The sequence below is a fragment of the Heterodontus francisci genome, chromosome 27, assembly GCF_036365525.1.
Source record: "Heterodontus francisci isolate sHetFra1 chromosome 27, sHetFra1.hap1, whole genome shotgun sequence".
NCBI lineage: Eukaryota > Metazoa > Chordata > Chondrichthyes > Heterodontiformes > Heterodontidae > Heterodontus > Heterodontus francisci.
In genome coordinates, this window is record NC_090397.1 from 12,943,807 (window position 1) to 12,964,813 (window position 21,007).

Here is a 21,007-nt window from a genome sequence, read left to right on the forward strand (position 1 = left end):
TCTGCATCCACTTTAGAATTGCACCCTTTATATTGCCTCTCCTTGTTCTTCCTACCAAAATGAATCACTTCACTCTTAGACATTAAATTTCATCTGGCTCGTATCCACCCATTCCATCAGCCTGCCTATGCCCTCTTGAAGTTTATTACTATCCTCCCAGTTCACAATACGTCCAAGTTTTGTGTCATCCGCAAATTTTGAAATTGTGTCCTGTACACCAAAGTCTATGTCATTAATATATATCAAGAAAATCAGGGATCCTAATAGCGACCCTGGGAACCCCACTATATACTTTTCTCCAGCTCAAAACCAACTGTTCACAACTACTCTCTGTTTCTTGTCACTCAACTAATTTTGTATCCATTGACATATTTGCAAGTCAGGATGTTGTGTGACTTGGAGGGGAACTTGCAGGTGATGATGTCCCCAACCATCTGCTACCCTTGTCCTTCTAGATGGTAGTGGGATTGGGAGGTGCTGTCAAAGAAGTCTGGGTGAGTTGATGCAGTGCATCTTGTATATGGTACTCACTGCTGCCACTGTGTGCCAGTGGTGGAGGGAGTGAATGTTTAAGGTAGTGGATAGGGTGCTGATCAAGCTGGCTGCTTTGTCCTGGATGGTGTTGAGCTTCTCGAGTGTTGTTGGAGCTGAACTTATCCAGGCAAGTAGAGAGTATTCCATCACACTCCTGACTTGTGTCTAGTAGATGGTGACAAGACTGCAGAGTCAGGAGGTGAATGTGAGGTGTGACTCGCTGCAGAATTCCCACCCTCTTATCTGCTCTTGTAGCCGCAGTACTTACATGGTTGGTCCAGTTAAATTTCTGGTTAATGGTAAGCCCCCCAGGATGTTGATGGTTGGGGACATTCACTCCCTCCACCACCGACGCACAGTGGCAGCAGTGTGTACCATCTACAAAATGCACTGCAGCAATGCACCAAGGCTCCTTCGACAGCACCTTCCAAACCTGCAACCTCTACCAACTAGAAGGACAAGGGCAGCAAATACATGGGAACACCACCACCTGCAAGTTCCCCTCCAAGTCACACACCATCCTGACTTGGAACTATATCGCCGTTCCTTCACTGTCGCTGGGTCAAAATCCTGGAACTCCCTTCCTAACAGCACTGTGGGTGTACCTACCCCACATGAACTGCAGTGGTTCAAGAAGGCAGCTCACCACCACCTTCGCAAGGGCAATTAGGGATGGGCAATAAATGCTGGCCTGGCCAGCGACGCCCACATCCCATGAATGAATTTTTAAAAAATTCAATGATGGTACTGCAATTGAATGTGAACATAGGAACAGGAGTAAGCCATTTAGCCCTCAGGCCTGTTCTACCATTCAATGACATCATGGCTGATCTGTGACCTAACTCTATGTACCTGCCTTTGCCCCATATCCCATAATGCCTTTGGTTAACAAAAATCTATCAATCTCAGATTTAAAATTAACCATTGATCCACCATCAACTTTTGTTTGCGGAAGAGAGTTCAAAATTCTACCATCCTTTTCGAAGTATTTCTTTAATTCACTCCTGAAAGGTCTGGTTCTAATTTTTAGCCAATGCCCCGTTGTCTCAGACTCCCCAACCAGTGGAAATAGTTTCTTTCTATTTACCCTATCTGTTCCCCTAAATATTTTGAAAACTCTGCTTACGTCATCCTTTAACCTTCTGAATTCCAGGGAATACAACCCTAGTTTGTTTAATCTCTCCTCAGAATTAAACAGCACTGTGGGTGTACCTACACCCCAAGTACTGCAGTGGTTCAAGAGGGCAGCTGACCACCACCTTCTGAAGGGCAATTAGGGATGGGCAATAAGTGCTGGCCTAGCCAGCGACGCCCACATCCCATGAACAAATATTTTTAAAAACCTGGAGTCCAGGCATCATTCTGGTAAATCTACACTGCACTCCCTCCAAAGCCAATATATTCTTCCTAAAGTGTGGTTCCCAGAACTGCTCACAGTATTCCAGGTGTGGTATACCCAGGTTTTTGTAATGCTGAAGCATGAATTCTACCCCTTTGTATTCTAGTCCTCTAGATATAAAGACCAACATTCTATTAGATTTGATTATTTTCTGTACCTGTTCATGACATTTTAGTGATCTATGTACCTCGACACCCAAGTGTCTTTGGACCTCCACTGATTCTAGCTTTTTGTCATTTAGAAAATACCCTGTTCTATCCTTTTTAGGTCCAAAGTCAATGACCTCACATTTTCCTACATTGAAATCCATTTTGCCACAGTTTTGCCCATTCACTTAAACTATCAATATCTTTTTGTAATTTTATGCTTCCATCTACACTGCTTTACAATGCTGCCTATCTTTGTGCCATCAGAAAATTTGGATATGTGGCTTTCTATCTCAATGGTTAATAAATACAGTGAATAGTTGGGCCCCAACACAGATCCTTTTGGGACACCACTAGTCACATCCTGCCAATTAGAATATCTGCCCATTACCCCTATACTATGTCTACTGCCACTCAGTCAATTTCCTAACCAGGTCAATAAATTGCTAAATTGCCTTCAATTCCATGAGCTTCAACCTTAGCTAACAGTCTCTTATGAGGGCCTCTGGAAGTCCATATAAATAACATCCATAGACAAGGGGAAATGATTAGACTTTCTCTTGTTGGAAATGGTCATTGTCTGGCATTTGTATGGTGTATATGTTACTTGCACTTATCAATGCAGATCTTTCTGCATGCAGGCATGGACTGCTTCATTATCTAAGGACAAAACTAGCTTTTCTGATCTCAGATCTGATCTGAGTTGCACTGAAGTATCTCACTCCAGATTATGTGGCATTGCCTTGTGTTACAACCAGGTGAGGAGGGGGTCTCAGGCTCCCCTTTCGCCCTTCTCTGGTTTGATAGCAACAGGGTTTATCCTTTTATAATACAGTGATTGAATTACCCAGCTCAGTGAGCACTTGCACCTGTTCCTCTAATATAGTTGCAAATGAACCAATCAGACAGGTTGTCTTAAGTTTAAACAAGAAAGATGTAAGTTCATTATCCTTATCACTCTGAACCGGTTAAAATTACTAAAATATGCGATGCATCCATACCCACATGAGCCACACACACACAAATAGATTACAGAGGGAAAAATCAAGTTGGGAGGATGGAATAGAGTTTGTAATAAATGGAATTGAAATACAGTTCAGTCGTCTCAGAGTCTTTAGTTGAAATTCTAGTCCTGAAGTCCTTGCTGGGCCACGTGCACGGTTGCAGACTTGCTTGTATCCCCGTTGTTGGTTGTAGGGGTCGGTAGACTTGGCTTTACCAGAGGAAGCTAAGGTTTCTCTGGATCTCTACTGGAGAGAGGAAGAGAGAGAGAGAGCTGTTCCCTTGATCACTTCCAGTACTGTCTCCCTTATGAGTCACAACTCACAATCTTCCAGAGTTGCACAGGCAGTCACATGACATGACCACCTCTTTGTGTTTTAAAGAGGTTCTTCTGGAATTTTCTCTGAAATTCAAGGCTCTCCCCTCAGGCTACCCAGACATACTTGGTGAGGGTTTGGCTCTTTCAAAGTCAATGGGTGTCGATGGCTCTTGACGAGCACATTGACAAGGTTATCTCAGGCAATTGAATCAGAAAGCACCCCATTGTTCTGGCTAGGCTGAGTCAATCATGTTTGTCTCAGTCCAATCCTTTGGTGTTTCAAATGCAAACATGGTCATCTTGGCCACTAGCTGTTCTTTTTAAAAAGTTATTTGTAACAATTTCCAGTAAAAGTCTCAGACAAGTTCCAATTGATGAAATTAATATTCCCCATTTGGCAGGTGGGGTTTTCATAACATCTTGCTTGTACCAGACAACTGATGATGGAGTACACCAATCTCAGTCAACGGCACTGCTATCCTTACAGAGCAGGATAAAATTCACAGAATGATACAGCACAGAAGGAACAGCCAATTGTGCCTGTGCCAGTCCTTAGTAGAGCTATCCAATTAATGCCACTTCTCTGCTTTTTCTCCAGAACCCTGTATTTTTTCCCTTCCACTCTGTATCCAATTCCCTTTAGTCAATTGCTATTGAATTTGCTTTCATGACCTTTTCAGGCTGTGCCTTCCAGATCAGAACAACTCGATGCATAAGAAAGTTTCCTCATGTTGCTTCTGGTTCTTTTGCCAATCACCTTAAGTCTATGTCCTCTGGTTACTGACCTTCTGCCACTGGAAAGTGTTTCTTCTTATTTACTCTATCAAAACTATACATAATTTTGAACACCTCTATCAAATCTCCTCTTAACCTTCTCTGCTCCAAGGAGAACAGTCCCAGTTTCTTAAATCTCCTAACATAACTGAAGTCCCTCATCCCTGGTATCATTCTAGTAAATCTCTTCTGCACCCTCTCCAAGGCCTTGGCATCCTTCCTAAGCTGCGATGCCCAGAGTTGAACACAATGCACCAGCTCAGGCCTAACCAGGGTTTTATAAAGGTTTAGCATAACTTCCTTGCTTTTGTACTCTGTGCCTCTATTAATAAAGACAAGGATTCCTATGCTTTTTTAACAGCCTTCTTAACATTCCCTACCACCTTCAAAGATTTGTGTACAAACACCCCGGGTCGCTGTTCTCCTGCAGCCTTTTTAAATTACATCATTTAGTTCATATTGCCTCTTCTCATTCTTCTGACCAAAATGTATCACTTCATGTTTCTCTGTATTTCTGAGTTAGCAAACTTTGAAATTATGCCCTGCATATCCAAGTCCAGGTCATTAGTATATATCAAAAGGAGCAGTGATCCCAATACTGACCCTGGGGTGGAGACCACTGCACACTTCCCTCCAGTGTGACAAACAACCATACACTACTACTCTCTGCTTTCTGTCCCTTAGCCACTTTTATATTCTTTCTGCAACAGTCACTTTAATGGCATGAGCTTCAATTTTGCTGACAAGTCTCTTATGTGGTAATTTACCAAAAGCCTTTTGAATATCCATATACACAATATCAACAGGACTATCCTCATCAACCCTCTCTGTTACTTCACCAAAGAACTCAGTCAAGTTAGTAAAATACAATTTGCCTTTAACAAATCCATGTAGTTTTTCATTTATTATCCCATACTTTTCCAAATACCAATTAGTTTTCTCCCACATTATTGTCTGTAAAGGTTTCCCCACCACTGACATTAGGGCTGACTGGTCTGCGGCTTAGCTCTCTGCTCTTTTTTAAACAGGGGTGTAACATTTGCAATCCTCCAGTCCTCTGGCATCACTCCATATCTTAGCAGGATTGGAAGATTGTGGCCAGAGGCTCCACAATTACAACTCTTAGTTCCCTCAGGACCTAGGATGCGTCCCAAATGGACCGGGTGACTTTTACACTTTGAGGACTACCAAACATTTAAGTACATCCTCTTTCCCCATTTTTATCCTATCCAGTCTCACTGCTGCCTCATTCCTTACTGCTAATTTGGGAGCATCCTCTTCTCTAGTGAATACAGATGCAAAATGTTCATTTAGTACCACAGCCATGCCATCTGCCTGCACAAGAAGGCTTCCTTTCTTGTCCCAATCAGGCGCACCCTCCCTTCAACTAAGCTTTTATTATTTATGTGTTTATAAAAGAGTTTTGGGTAGTCTTTTATGTTAGTCACTAATCCACTCAAATACTGTCTCTTTGTATCTCTTATTTCCTTTATTATATATTCTATATATATTTCTATATTCAGCTTGGTTCTCAACTGTATTATGAAGCTTACAATTGCCATAAGCCTCCTTTTTCTGTCTCTTTTTCACCTCTTTTCATCCGGAGAGCTTTACCTTTGGATGCCTTTCCTTTCCCCATCATAGGAATGTATTTATTCTGTACCTGAACCATGGCCTCCCATTGTTCAATTACTGTTTTGTCTACCAATTTTTTTTTGATCCCTTTTCAATTCACTGAAGTTAGCTGTCCTCCAGTTAAGTATTTTTACACTTGATTGTCCTTTTCCAAATGCTCTCCCACTGAAACTGGCCCAATTTCTTTCCCCAGAACTAGATCCAGCACTGCTTCCACTCTCAGGCTGGAAACACACTGATCACAAATGTTCTCTTGTACACATTTTAAGAATTCCTTCCTCTCTTTGCCCTTTACACTGTTACTATTCCACTCTATGTTAGGATAATTGAAGTCCCCTACTATCATTATTCTGTAGTTCTTGCATCTTTCCGCAATTTGCCTGCAAATTTGCTCCACTATCCCCCTCCCATTATTTAGTGCTGATAGTATACACACAGTAATGTAATAGCTCCTCTACTGTTCCTTAATTCTAACTAAGTAGACTATGCCTATGGTCCCTCAACTACATCATCCACCTCCAGTGTGATACTAGTTTCTTTTGTCAATACTGCCACCCCTGTCCTTTTTTCTTTCCCTATACATTGTAGCCAAGTATTGTAGATGCAAATTTGTGGCGCTATGTAATCTTCGTGCCCCGTGGAGGCGCATGCTGCGCTGCCAACTGCTTCCTGCATGGCGCGCCCTCTTGAGAGGGGAACCTGCATGGGTGTCCCTGCGAGTGGGTCAACTGAATCAGTGATATCCTGATGTCACACAGCCCTACCAGCTGTTGTGATGCCAAACTTCCTAATTTGGACCACGGGGGTCCATGAAAGAATTCACACATCACTCTGCAAAGAACAAGTGTCAAGCTGCAAGATGGGCCCTGCACGATGTGCTGTATATAAAGTTAATTTTGAAGAACCTCTGCTATAGTAAAGTGTCTGGAAGTACTGTGGAGTACCTCTGGGGTTGTTGTGGTGAGTTCCTGGACAGGGGACGGCCAGTTGCTGCATCCTCATAGGGATTGCAGAGGACCTGGTGACCTACCCACACAAAGACTGCAACAAGTATGGAGGCTGCAGTTGCAGTGCCTCTGGGTCTGCAGCACAACAATGAGATGGAGCAGAGGCTGTGGAGAGGGCAATCTCTGTGCATGCCCTCTGCTAAGTTGGAGGTGTATTCATGCATCTTGATAGTGACAGGAGGCTGCTTGGCAGGCCAGCCAATGCATCCTGCATCTTGGTGTGCATGCCTATCAGTGCTTTCCTGCATGCCACCCCATCAAGGTCCTCATCTGTGACCTTGTCCTCCGGTGATGTTGTAAATGAACCATCCATTACCCCTGGAGTGGTTTCAACCCACTCATGCCCAGTGACTCGCTATGTACTGATCCCAACTCTATCGTAGGCTCCAAGGTCCGCTCAGTGCCAGTATCTGAGCTGGTGGCTGCGAGTGTCAGATCAAATGATGGGGCCTCTTCATCAGTGCTGTACTGTTGCTCTCTCTCGCTCTCTCTCTGTCTCCTCGTTGGGCTGCTCAGTCTGAGCAGGCAGCAGTTCTTGGGCGCCTGACAGCAGGAAATCAGAAGGGGAAAGATGGTGTGAGAAAAGCGGGGGTGGGGTGGAAAGCAAGAGATCCGTGGTCACATCATCAGCAGCAGCTTGCTCATCATGCCAGATAGCAGGAAGAGGGTGAGCTGGGAGGTGAGAGGGGGCATAAGGCAGGAGAATACTTTCACCTTCACTCTTCTCAGTGATTCCGAATGACACAGGCTCTGTCACAGCCGCCCCTATGATGCTGAGAGCCAGCTCCTCTGTCGGGCTCAGGAGATGCAGGACTCCTTATTCCTCACCAGCTCTGCTCTGCTCCCTTCTACTGTGTGCCACCTTATCCTGCATGAGAGAGGGCAGAATGTCAGTTAGTATACAGCACTGCATTTGGATAATGTGCCTGCCACAGCTCAATAGCTGGAGGTATGTGGAGGCAGTGAGAGGTGGGTGTGAGGATGGCAGCATTGGTAGGTACGTGAGGGTGAGGTGGAGTATCTGGATGTGGCTCCGATATTGACCTCTCTGGCCACCTGCTCCCACTCTCTTTTGAGGGTGGTCCTTGAGGGTTTCCTGACCCCCTGCGGGAACATGGCGTCTCTCCTCCTGCCCACTTCCACCATGAAGGTCTCTGGTGCGCATCCATCACCCTGCATCCCTCTCTCTGCACTGGTGTTTCATTTTCCATTTTTTAAATATTATTCATCGTGGCCTCCCTTTAAAAGGGACAGTGTGTCTTCAAGAGCAGAAGGCTTCCTGTACCACATGCTATTAGCACACGCTGCTCGGAACCAGCAGTGCGGCAGATGCTCGGCGCAAAGCTATAATCATGGTAATGAGGTGGCAACATCAAATTTACGTGCTGCCCACCTCCAATAGAACGAGTGTGGGCATGTCATGAATCATGATCACTGCACCTGAAAAAAGAAGTAAGCCAATTTTTAGCCCATTAAGTTCTCAATCCTCCCCTTCTTTGATCTAGTTGTCTTATTGCCACTATAAGTCCCATTGGTGACGTGTGGATACAGCTCAGCAACCTTATTAACCACACTCCACACAATTATGTACAGGCACTCTCAACCCATCCTTGACTGCTTTGCATTTGCCCCTGGCTGAACCTTCCTGTTTCTGAACTATTCTTTACTCTAGTGGCAATTGTCACTTCTAGTCCTCTGTGCACCTTATTTCTCCTCTCCAATGTTTCATCCTGGTACCTCTCCCCCTGTCAAATTAATTTAAACCTTTCCCCACATACTAGTTAACTTTCCTGCGAGGTCTGTTAAGGTGCAACCCATCCACCCTGAAAATATCCCTTCTGCTCCAGAACTGCTGCTTATGCTCCAGCAATCTGAAGCGCTCCTGCACCATTTCTCCAGCTACGCATTAACCTGTTTTTCCCTACTATTCCTATACACACCAGCATGTGGCACTGGGGAGTATTCCAGAGATTACTATCTTTGAAATGCTGTGTCTTAACTTTCCCCCTAGCTCCTGAAACTCTGACTGCAGGACCTCAACCCTTTTCCCTCCTATGTTATTGGTTCCCACATGGACCACAACTTCTGGCTGTTCCTCTTCCCCCTTCAAAATAGTCTGCACCCATCTTTTAACCTGGCAGGTTATATTCTATGCGGGACACAGAAACAACTGGCTGTCCCACTGTTTATCAAACCCCTAAGCTTGCTGCTTTTCTACACTTTACTGTGCTGGCATGTGCAGTCATTTATCTCATAGTGCTCCAGACTGCACTCCCCCAAGGTTTTGTCTCCCTCACTGGTATTCAGCACTAAAAACTGGTTGGAGAGTGCCATACCTCCAAAGGATTCTTGCACTTCCTGCCTCTTCCTACCCTGCTGGATGGCCCCCCACTTACTATCCTCCTGAACATTCTGTAGCTGCAGGATGACCACCTCCTGGAACATGCACTCCAGGAAATTCTCATCCTCCCATATGCTCTGCAGTGACCCCCCAGCCACTCCTGAAGCTCAGAAACCCAGAGCTCGAGTCTGAGCAACTGGAGGCACTTGCTGCACAGGTGGTTATTCAGGACACAGGAATTATCCTGGAGATCCCATGTGGCAAAGGAATTGCAGGCAATAGTTCTAGAGGTTTGTTTCCTCCTTCACAGCAAGAGCTCTGTGGCTCCCTTCCCCTGCAATCTGCTAGTCAAGGACTGAAGATGCAGGCTGCAGGGGTGGGGTGGGGGGGCGGTGATGCTTAATGGTGGAAAGGTAGTGTTGTTCCAGACAATGTCAGTAATTTGCATTAAAACTTGTCTGGTTCACTTTTCTTTTTTTTCTTGCAAGACACAATAGGGGAAGGGTTCTCAGGTTACCTCTGCCATGGCCTACTTGCCTCACTTGTCAACCCTGAGGAATAAAAGCTCCACTGGAAAAGTGATACAGCCATGGCTAGCTAGGGAAGTTAAGGTTGTATTAGATTAAAAGAAGCTTATAATGATTTCAAAAAGTGTTGTGGCTGACCAGAAATTGATAAAGGGAGAGAAAACAGAATATGAGAATAAACTAGCAATATAAAAACAGATTGTAAGAGCTTTTACAAATATGTAAAAAGGAAGAGATCAGCGAAAGTATACATGGGTCCTTTCGAGGCAGAGCCAGGAGAAATTATAATGGGGAATATGGAAGTGGCAAAGATGCTAAACAAATATTTTGTGTCTGTCTTCATAGCAGAAGACACAAAGAGCATACCAGAAATTACGGGGAACCAGGGTCTAATGAGAATGAGGAATTTAAAATAATTAATATTAGTAAAGAAAAAGTACTGGAGAAATTAATGGGACTAAAAGCTGAAAAATCCTCTGGGCCTGATGGCCTATATCCTAGGGTTTTAAAAGAGTTGGCTGCCTAGATAGTGGATGCATTGGTTTTGATCTTCCAGAATTCCCTAGATTCTATTATGGTCCCCATGAATTGGAAGGTAGCAAATGTAACTCTGCTGTTCAAGAAGGGAGGGAGAGAGAAGGGAGGGAACTATAGGCCACTTGGTCTAACATCAGTGGTATGAAAAATGTTAACAAGGCATTTAGAAAATCACAATATGATTAGGCAGAGACAACGTGGTTTTATGAAAAGGAAATCATGTTTGACAAATCTATTAGAATTTTTTTGAGTGTGTAACTTACAGGGTAGATAAGGGGAAACCAGTCGACGTAGCATATTTGGATTTTCAAAAGGCATTCGATAAGGTACCACACAAGAGGTTGACACAAAAAATAAGTGTGTAACTTACAGGGTAGATAAGGGGAAACCAGTCGACGTAGCATATTTGGATTTTCAAAAGGCATTCGATAAGGTACCACACAAGAGGTTGACACAAAAAATATGGGCTCATGGGATTGGAGTAATATATTAACATGAATTGAGGATTGGTTAATGGACAGAAAACAGAGAGTAGGAAAAAGTGTCCTTTTCGGGATGGCAGGGTGTAATTAGTGGAGGACAGCAAGGATCAGTACTGGGGTCTCAGCTATTTGCATTCTATATCAATGACTTAGATGAGGGCACAGAGTGTAATATATCCAAGTTTTCTGATGATGCAAAGCTTGTTTGGAAAGTAAGCTGTGAGGAGGACGCAAAGAGGCTTCAAAGAAATACAGACTGGTTAAGCAATTGAGCAAGAGGTTGGCAGATGGAGTATAATGTGGGGAATTGTGAAATTATCCACTTGCTCAGAAAAATGGAAAAGCTCAATATTTTCTAAAAGGTGAGAGTCTAGTAAATGTTGGTATTCAGAGGGTTTTGCGTGTCCTTATATACAAATCATAGAAAGTTAAAATGCAGGTTAAATTGCAGGTACAGCAAGTAATAGGCAGGGAAATGGCATGTTAGCCTTTATTACAAGAAGGCTGGAGTACAAGAGTAAGGAAGTTTTGCTGCAATTGTACAGGGCTTTAGTGAGACCATACCCAGAGTACTACATACAGTTTTGGTCTCCTTACATAAGGAAAAATATACTTGCCTTGGAGGAGGTGCGACAAATGTTCATTAGACTGAATCCTGGGATGGCAGGATTGTCTGATGAGGAGAGATTGAGTAGAATGGGCCTATACTCTCTGGAGTTTAGAAAAATGAAACATATAAAATTCTTAGAGAATTTGACAGGCTAGATGCTGCGAAGATATTTCCCCTGACTGGAGAGACTAGAAATTGGGGTCATAATCTCAGGATAAGGAACTGGCCATTTAGGACTGGGATGAGAAATTTCTTCACTCAGAGGGTTGTGAATCTTTGGAATTCTCTACCCCAGAGGTTGGTAGATGCTCAGTCGATGAGTATATTCAAAACTGAGATTGATAGATTTATGGGCACTAAGGGAATTAAGGAATATGGGGAGAGGGTAGGATAGTGGAATTGATGTAGAAGTTCAACCGTGATATTATTGAATAGCGAGGCAGGCTTGAGGGACCATATGGCCTACTCCTGCTCCTATATCTTATGTTGTTATATTGTTCTTGCTCTCTGTTGTTGCTCCTTTCTCTGTGTTACTCTCGTCCTGCTTTCTGTTATTGCTCCTGCTTTCTTTATGTTACTCTGTTCCTGCTCTCTGCTCTTCTTTTCTCTCTAGCTTCTTGTATGATTGCCTTTAAGAGTGATGCCCCTTTAAGATCTTAGTATGCTAATGAGCTAAGTGCCAGGATGTAGTCATGTGACTACAAGCCACTCTCACTTTGTAACTGTAACGCCTAGAAGCAGGTCATGTAAATAGTTAGCTCTGTACTGTATATGATAGTTAACTGTTAATAAACTTGTTTGAGATCTTCAACCTACTGGACTCCATGCATCTCATTTATGTTGCATCAGACAACATAAAAAGAACTCATTAGATAGTTGTTCCTGGTGCTTTCTCCATTACTCCAATGACCTCTTGCCAGCTGCAATTTTTTATGTTAATGACCTCCAATTGTTGTCTTTCTGTCCAATCATCACTTCCAACTCTGCTCCTGCTGTACTGCTGCGTTTGTGTACACACTTTGGAAGATGCTCCTGTGTCGCCCAGGCCACTGAACAGCTAACCATATGCTTGTATGATTCATGCAACAAAAATCCCACCTCTACCAGCATGGTAGACGCAGCAATATTGATCGTGATACTGGGGGAAACAGAGTTATCTGTACTGAAGCATTGAAACATTGAAGCAACACAGGAACATGCTAATAACCTTCTCCAAAACTGTGACAGTGCACGGCTTTTAAATGCGTGCTTTCTAAAAGTACAAGTACGTTAGTGGGCTGTTAATGATGGAGTCATTCTCCTTTTTCATTAAATGAGGAACTTCACCCAGTCCTTCATCTTTCAATAATTTGTCAGGGAGTTAGTTTCTATTTCTAGTTTTGCTGATTCATTGGGAATGCCAAAATGTAACAATATATGGAGACTATGTCATGACTAATGGTGAATATGTTAAGTAACACTGTAAGTGAGGCATATTGGATAAGTCATGAGTTGGCGCTGATGACTTACAGTAGCCACTTAAAGTAAAAATGAATTTTAATGAGTGTTTTCATATGCACTGTCATGTTATTAATGGTAAAATGTAAGTTTTTTTGAAGTGTTTGCCTGCTATACATAAACAGCGAGTTAATAAAGCAAGGGAGAAGTATTTCCTGTAACATTGCGGGGCTATTTTCCAGATATTGATGAGTTTTCCACTGACATTTGGTTTGGTTTCACGTTTTCTACATTACAACAGTGACTACACTTCAAAAATACTTAATTGGCTGGAAAACGCTTTGCCGTCTGGTTATCGTTAAAGGTGCTATATAAATGCAAATCTTTCTTTCTTTGAGTAGCATGTTAGTCATGGAGAGACTAGATGCTGGTCTCACAGCAACCGCAGACTGACATTCAGGACACGAGAGTTTGAAATGGCAATATGCCAAAGCTATAAAGGATGGACCCACTATGGGGCAGAAGATTAACTAGAAAGTTAATCTATTGCAGCAGCTGTGATCAGGCACTCTACATAGCAAAGTGTAAAATAGTCACATTCGTTTATTATTCACACTCAGGATGTGGGTGTCATTGGCAAGGACCATCCCTCATTGCCCCGAGGCCACTTCAAAGAGCAGGTAAGAGTCATAGAGTCATTGTATCATAGAGTTATATGGGACTGGAGTGAAGTATAGGGCAGACCAGGTAAGGGTGGCACTTTTCCTTCCCTAAAGGATATTAGTGAGTCAGTTGAGTTTTTTGCTTGAAGTTCATGGTCACTTTTACCAATAAGAGTCCTCACACCATAAACCCATTATTTATTAATGACAGTAATTAATGACCTTCTTGTCTATTAAAGATATAACGAAGATAATCAAATAATCAGCAGCTTCTTTTATGCTTATTAAACAGTGCGGTAAAATAGTGTGACTGGTTGTGAAGGATGTTACGTTCAATTCCAGTTTATGTCATGATCCACAGGCACATTACTTATTAAATCTTCTTTCAGGAAATCTTAAATGTTGGTAACTAATATTAGACAGGGAAACTGCTTGTCATAACACAATTAACATCACTTGTTCAGACTCACATGAGCATTAGGATCTCATGATGAATAATCACACTTAATTAATGAGGTGTGAAAAGTTGCTGGGATTGGCCAGCATGCTTCATACAGTTTAAACACCACATTCATAATTAACACCTATGGTGATGGCAAATGGTTAGTAACATTTACCTGATATAGGAAGCTGTCCAGGATAGACATGGTCAGTTTAAGTGATGAGGACTGTCCAAGCTTTTCTAAACTCAAATTTCAAATGGTCATGGTGGGATTTGAACTCATTATTAGTTCTGGCTTCTGCATTACTAGTATAGTCACAATAGCCACGACATTTCCATTCCCAGTTCCTGATCTTACATGGACACCATTTCATCTACCTGAGGAGGTCTGGCTTGGGAAGCAAATTAGGACACCAACACCTGGGCAGTCACTAGCACCCCCCGGTGGCCAGGTACAATTGGAATTACTGTTGCTGTGGGAACTGGCTGTTGACACACCGTCTCAGCTAAAGAGGTGTTCTACTTCAGCGAACTCGCAACTGGGTATAAAGCTAGCAGGTGAAAATAAACAATGAACAGTTTGGGCTTCACATCATCGTCTGAGCCCGAAGGTGTATTACTGCCTTGTAACACACTCTTATCTTTGTGTTATCCTATATTACGATTCATAATTTTCATTATCGTTTGCATGATATTTCTGTGTTGTAAGTGCACTAGTTGCATGAACAGCATGAAATTAGTTTGTCACTACAGGTGAATAAATGATGCAAATATAGAATACCATTATTCTGCTGCCTGTATCCTAACTTGCACCACGCCCCATTCACCCAACAGCCTTTCGCTCGCTGACCTACAATGGCTCCCAATCTCCAAATGCCTCAAATTTAAAATTCTCATCCTTCTGTTCAAATCACTTCCATGGGTTTGTCCCTTCCTGTCTTCCATCAGCCCTACAACCATCTGAGAACTTTGTGTTCCTCCAACTCTAGCCTCTTGTACATCCTCAACTTCCTATGCCCCACTGTTGGTCTGCCGGCCTTCACCTGCCTCGGCCCTAAGCTTTGGAATTCCCTCCTTAAACCTATGCAACTCTCCACTTCTCTCTTTAAAATGCCTCTTTAAACCAATCTCATTTGATCTCCAGTCCTAATAGGATTTGGTGTCAGCTTTCTTTGTTTGATTACTCTCCTGCAAAGTGCCTTGAGATGTTTTACTATGATATATAAATGCAAGATATTGTTGTTATCTTCACCCTGCCAATAATTCAAAGTTGGTTCAATATGGAATGTATTCCAACAACAACAACTTATATTTATATAGTGCCTTTAATGTAATAAAACTTCCCAAAGAGCTTCACAGGAGCATTATAAAACAAAGTATGACACCGAACCACAAAAGGATATATTAAGTCAGATGCGCAAAATCTTGAACAAGGAGGTAAGTTTTAAGGAGAGTCTAAAAGGAGGAAAGCGAGGCGGAGAGGTTTAGGGAGGGTATTCCTAGCTTAAGGCCTAAGCAACTGAAGGTATGGCCACCAATGGTGGAGCGATTAAAATCGGGTTGCTCAAAAGGCCAGAATTAGAGGAGTGCAGATATCTCGGAGGGTTGTGGGTCTGAAGGAGGTTACAGAGATAGGGCAGAGTGAGGCCATGCAGGAATTTGAAAACAAGGTTGAGAATTTTTAAATCAAGACATTGCTTGACCAGGAGCCAATGTATGGTAGCAAGTGCAAGGGTGATAGGTGAACGGACTTGATGCAAATTAAGACACGGGCAGCAGAATTTTGGATGACCTCATGTTTACAGAGGGTAGAATGTGGGAGGCCAACCAGGAGTGCATTGGAATAGTCAAGTCTAGAGGACATGAATGAAGGTTTCAGCAGCAGATGAGCTGAGATCAGCAAAGTCGGGCGATGTTATAGAGACAGAAATAGCCTGTCTTAGTGATGGCACAAATATGAGGTCGGAAGCTTATCTCAGGGTCAACTGTGATACCAAGCTTGCAAACAGACTGGCTTAATCTCAGAATGTTGCCAGGGAGAGGGATGAGTCGGTAACTAGGGAACAGAGTTTAGAGCGGGGACTGAAAACAATGGCTTCAGTCGGCCCAATATTTAATTGAAGGAAATTTCTGCTCATCCAGTACTGGATGTCAGATAAGCAGTCTGATAATTTAGCAACAATGGAGGAGTTGAGAGAGATGGTGGTGAGGTAGAGTTGGGTATCATAAGCATACATGTGTAAAATAACGCTGTGCTTTTGGTTGATGCTGCTGGGGGGCAGCTTGTCGAGGAGAAATAGAAGGGGACCAAGAATAGATTCCAGCTCTGAGGAAGGTTTCACAACTCACCACTTTATCAACTCTCAGTTATGTTAACCCTACACGATGGCTTTACTTTAGATTGCAAATTCATCGTGCAGATTCACACTTTCAATAATCCACATGCCAAGTTCCTGACGTCTGCTATCAAATGGTATGAAAGTTGGTTCTCCATAAAACCGATCAAGGGCAAGACACTCTGGGCTTATCTCATGCATCAGTGAGAAATCAGATTAGTGTGCAAGCCATTGGAAGGAAAATAATAGATTAAATGGAGGGAGTAATATTTAACATTTATGGATCTAGACCATTGTGTAGATATTTGGGGGTAATTTTAACACCCAAAAAATGGGTTAAAATGTAAAGAAACTCCAATCGAAACCTAATCCGTTTTGAGCCCACCCACTTCCAGATTTAATGGAGATGGGATTCTTTCTTTTGGGCCTCCTTATCTCGAGAGACAATGGATACACGCCTGGAGGTGGTCAGTGGTTTGTGAAGCAGAGCCTGGAGTGGCTATAAAGGCCAATTCTGGAGTGACAGGCTCTTCCACAGGTGCTGCAGAGAAATTTGTTTGTTGGGGCTGTTGCACAGTTGGCTCTCCCCTTGCGCCTCTGTCTTTTTTCCTGCCAACTACTAAGTCTCTTCGACTCGCCACAATTTAGCCCTGTCTTTATGGCTGCCCGCCAGCTCTGGCGAATGCTGGCAACTGACTCCCACGACTTGTGATCAATGTCACACGATTTCATGTCACGTTTGCAGACGTCTTTATAACGGAGACATGGACGGCCGGGATAGTGGCGGGATAAGGGTTAGGCAACCAATCCGCTCCCAAGAGGCACAATGTTCATTTAAATATTTTAATGACATGCGTCAGATTTTTATCTCACTTCCTGTTATAACTCTGGCCAGAAACCCAGCTGCTAAAGGGAGGTGAGGACTGCTGCCTAGAAGAGGCAAGTGCCTTTCCAGTGTTGTGTGTGGACCAGGAGTAGCAAGTGTGCCTTTCCCTGGCCCACCAAGCAAACCTGTTTCCCACTCCACTTGATTGGGCCCCCACCCACGACCAGCTCCCTCCCTTGTGATTGGAATCCCCAGTCGCTCACCAACCGCCGCCCTCCCCCACCCCCATGATCACTGTCATCTCACAATCACTGACCCGCCACAATCACCAATCATGAAAAACCCCCCCGATAACTGACTTCACCGCAAACACCGACACCCCATCCCCAACTTTTCCCACGATCTCTCTCCAAACCATCCTCCCCCAATCACCCACCCGACCCTCCAGACTAAGCTATACTCACCTCCAGGGCTGTACCTACCCTGCTGCTGGGCTGCGGCCTCTGCTGGAGTGATTCCCGTCCGACAGGGATCCAAGTCTCTCAATCAGCCTAGCTTTGGATAATCTGTTTAAAAAGCCCAATGCACGCTGTGGAGTCAAAACTCCATGGTGTTGACCAGAACTCCTCCTGCTGCTTGGAAATCCCAACCCAATAAATATCAGGGCCATGGAGTCTAGAGTAACAAAATGTAATGGAAAACTTGATGAAATGCAGTTGCATTCCCAGAAATAGGAACATAGGAACAAGAGTAGACCAGTCAGCCTCTGCAGCCTGTTCCACCATTCAATGAGATCATAGCTGATCTGTATCTCAACTCCATCTAGCCACCTTGGTTCCATAAACATTATTAACCTTACCTAACAAAAATCTATCAATCTCAATTTTGAAATTTTCAATTGACCCCCCTCCCCCCCCCCCCCCCCCCGCCCCCCCCCACGCCTCAACAGCTTTTTTGGGGAGAGAGTTCCAGATTTCCACTACCCTTTGTGTGAAGAAGTGTTTCCTGGCATCACTCCTGAACAGCCTAGCTCTAATTTTAATGTTTATGCTCCCTTGTTCTGGACTCTCCGCACCAGAGGAAATAGTTTCTCTCTATCTAGCCTATCAAATCCTTTAATTATCTTAAACTTGTCAGTTAGATCACCCCTAAATCTTCTATACTCAGGGGAATACAAGCCTAGTCTATACTACCTTTCCTCAAAAGCTAACCCTTTTAAAGCCTGGCTACCCGACCGGAACCCGACCGAACCTGACCATACCCAACTACATGTGTCGAGTTCGGGTCGGGTGGGGCCGGGTCTATATACTGTGTGCAGCATTCGGGCTCGGGTCAGGTCGGGCTGGATTGTACTGTTTAGCTTTGGCAGTCTTGGTGCCACTTGACATGTCCGCTTATGTGAAAACCCCAATATAAATACATATTATGTATTAAAACTTAAGTGTGACATTTTTAAACCAAACTTTTCACTGTTATGATTAAACAAAACATTTAAAAAGGTGAGATAACATGTTTTATTTTACCAGACTGGTTTTAAGTCTGGAAATTTTTGTGAATTGCATTTCTAAGGCAATTCTATTTAAAATGAGGATGAAGTTCAATAACACAAATTAGAGGCTGCCTTCTCTGCCCAAAGGAAACCCAGGAGTAGATTGTAAGTGGCTGCCAAAATGATATGAAATTTACTGGATAATTTGAGTAACAGTCACGTGAGTTAAAATTAGCCTCTAAAGGAATATTAATGTCTCATTTTATACATAACACATGCTTAAAATATAATTTATGAACTTGTTTGTTTTAACATTGTAAGTACAAACTTGGAAAAATAGCTGCAGTGCCTTGCCCAGACCATCCTGGTTGTAAGCATGTTGATGATTTGTCTTAACTTAAAAAAAACCAAAAATTTTCAAGAATTAGATCTACCCGGTTATTAAAAGAGGATAAAAAAAATTAGTCTACCATGGAATTCCATGATGGGATTGTTTATGTAGAAAGTCATATTGTAGCTGTTGTGTGATGTATATCTGCAAAGCTGCCACATTATGATTGAAAGTGAGTGCCATTGACCACATCAATGGATACTGTGGACAAAATCCACTAGGAATTATGAGATAAACCAAAACACAGAATCCAATTTATTTAATTCTCATTACTGTGTGGGTGAGAGACGAACTTATACTCAAGTTATCTTAGTTTTGAAAATCCAGTGTTTCAAATGCAAGTATTAAAAATGAAAATGCATAGAACCAATATTTATTGTATCTAGTCTAGACATTAATTGGCATTGTGCACACTTTTTTTCGTATATATGATTGAATAATCACCACTGGCCATCCAAGTATAAATTCTAAATCTTCCACAGTAATGAATTATATCACCCTGACATATTAATCTGCCGTTACAGTCTATATTAGTCAACCTAATAGCTTGTGTTCCTTGAATGAAGTATTCCTCTGATTCCAAAGGGCTGGTGTTCTGTTCCATGGGAGTGAATAGAGAGCTGGCTATCTCTAGAAACTTCGATTCATTTCAAAACCATTTTGAAGATATTAAATAGTGTAGCATTATTAGTGCAATATTTTCCCATCAAATGTAGGTAATTTCAAACAAGCTATAATGTCTGTAGAAGTAATGTTGATTGATTTTCAAAAGCAAGCCTTTGCCCCATTACTTACCAGCTGATTGTGTCACAGTACCAGACAAGTAACATTGCAGAGAGAAAACCATCTATGAGCTTAACTGAAAAAAACAGTATATCAAACCACGTACACATAGGAATAGACAGGATGTTAAGTGGTTCTTTTCCCAGCGAATATAGAGCCTCTGGAATACATTGTCAGCTGGTGTGGTTGGTGGTGACTTGCTCAGCAGCTTCAAGAGGGAGCTCGATCAGTTTCTGACTGTGAGAAAGATTGCATGATATAAAAGGTAAATTCTTTATAGGTAACACGTGGTCCATGTAATCCTGGACAGGTTTTCAACAGCAGGGCATTGGAGAGGAAATTTACTGAGTTTTTTCCCTACATTGGCCCAGGGTGTTTATGTTCTTTTGCCACTCCTAGTAGAGTTAGATGCGAGTTCGGGAGAGGGAAGAAGTGTTTAGCCATGATGATCCAGCTATCTTGGTGTGGGGCAGTCTTGATGGGCCAGCTAGTCTTCCTGCGTCATTTCCATAAGTTTGTAAGCTAGAAATTTCCCTCTATGTCTACTCAAATTGTATGGGAACCTAATGCAACATATGCTACAAATACCTCCTTCCTCAATGTTGTAGACGAAGAAGTAAGTAGCAGAGGATCTAAAACAGACACAAGTTGGTTATGCCCTCTGACAGCGCCATGTTTAGGTTCCTGAACTGTCTGCTAATGCAAGAGTAATGTGGGTGGCTCATCCTCACACTTGTTGACTTATCTTGTCTACCTTAGGCACCCTAGCAGAGTTTGGGAACTGTCTGACACAGTACGAGTGATGTACATTTTAATTGTCGTTCCCATTAGCTGGTGGTATTGTTTTCTTTTTAATCTACAATTTTTTATGTTTCAATACTATGTTTGATATTTTTGGGTTGGGTTGGGTTGGGTTGGGCATGAAAAGAAATTAAAGGACTCGGGCCCGGGTCGGGTTTGGGTTGGCTGTTGTCGGGTTGGGCCTTAATTTTATACCCGATCCAGGCTTTAAACCCTTTAAACCCTGGTATCACTCTGATGAGTTTGCACAACATGTGCTCCAAGGCCAATCTATTCTTTTAAAGGTGCAGTGCCTAGAATGGAACATAGCACTCCGGATGGTATCTAACCAGAGCTTTATACAACAGTAGGAGTATAGCTTCCATTCCTTTGACATAGATCAGTGACATCTAAGATGTTCCAAGTATCATTGCTAATTTCTTCTTAACTCAATCAGCAGTTTAGTCTTTGAACAAGTTTAACTCCCAGGGATATTTCTGTGAATGTGTGTATGTCTAGAATTCATTTGTATTTGACATACAGTTGCT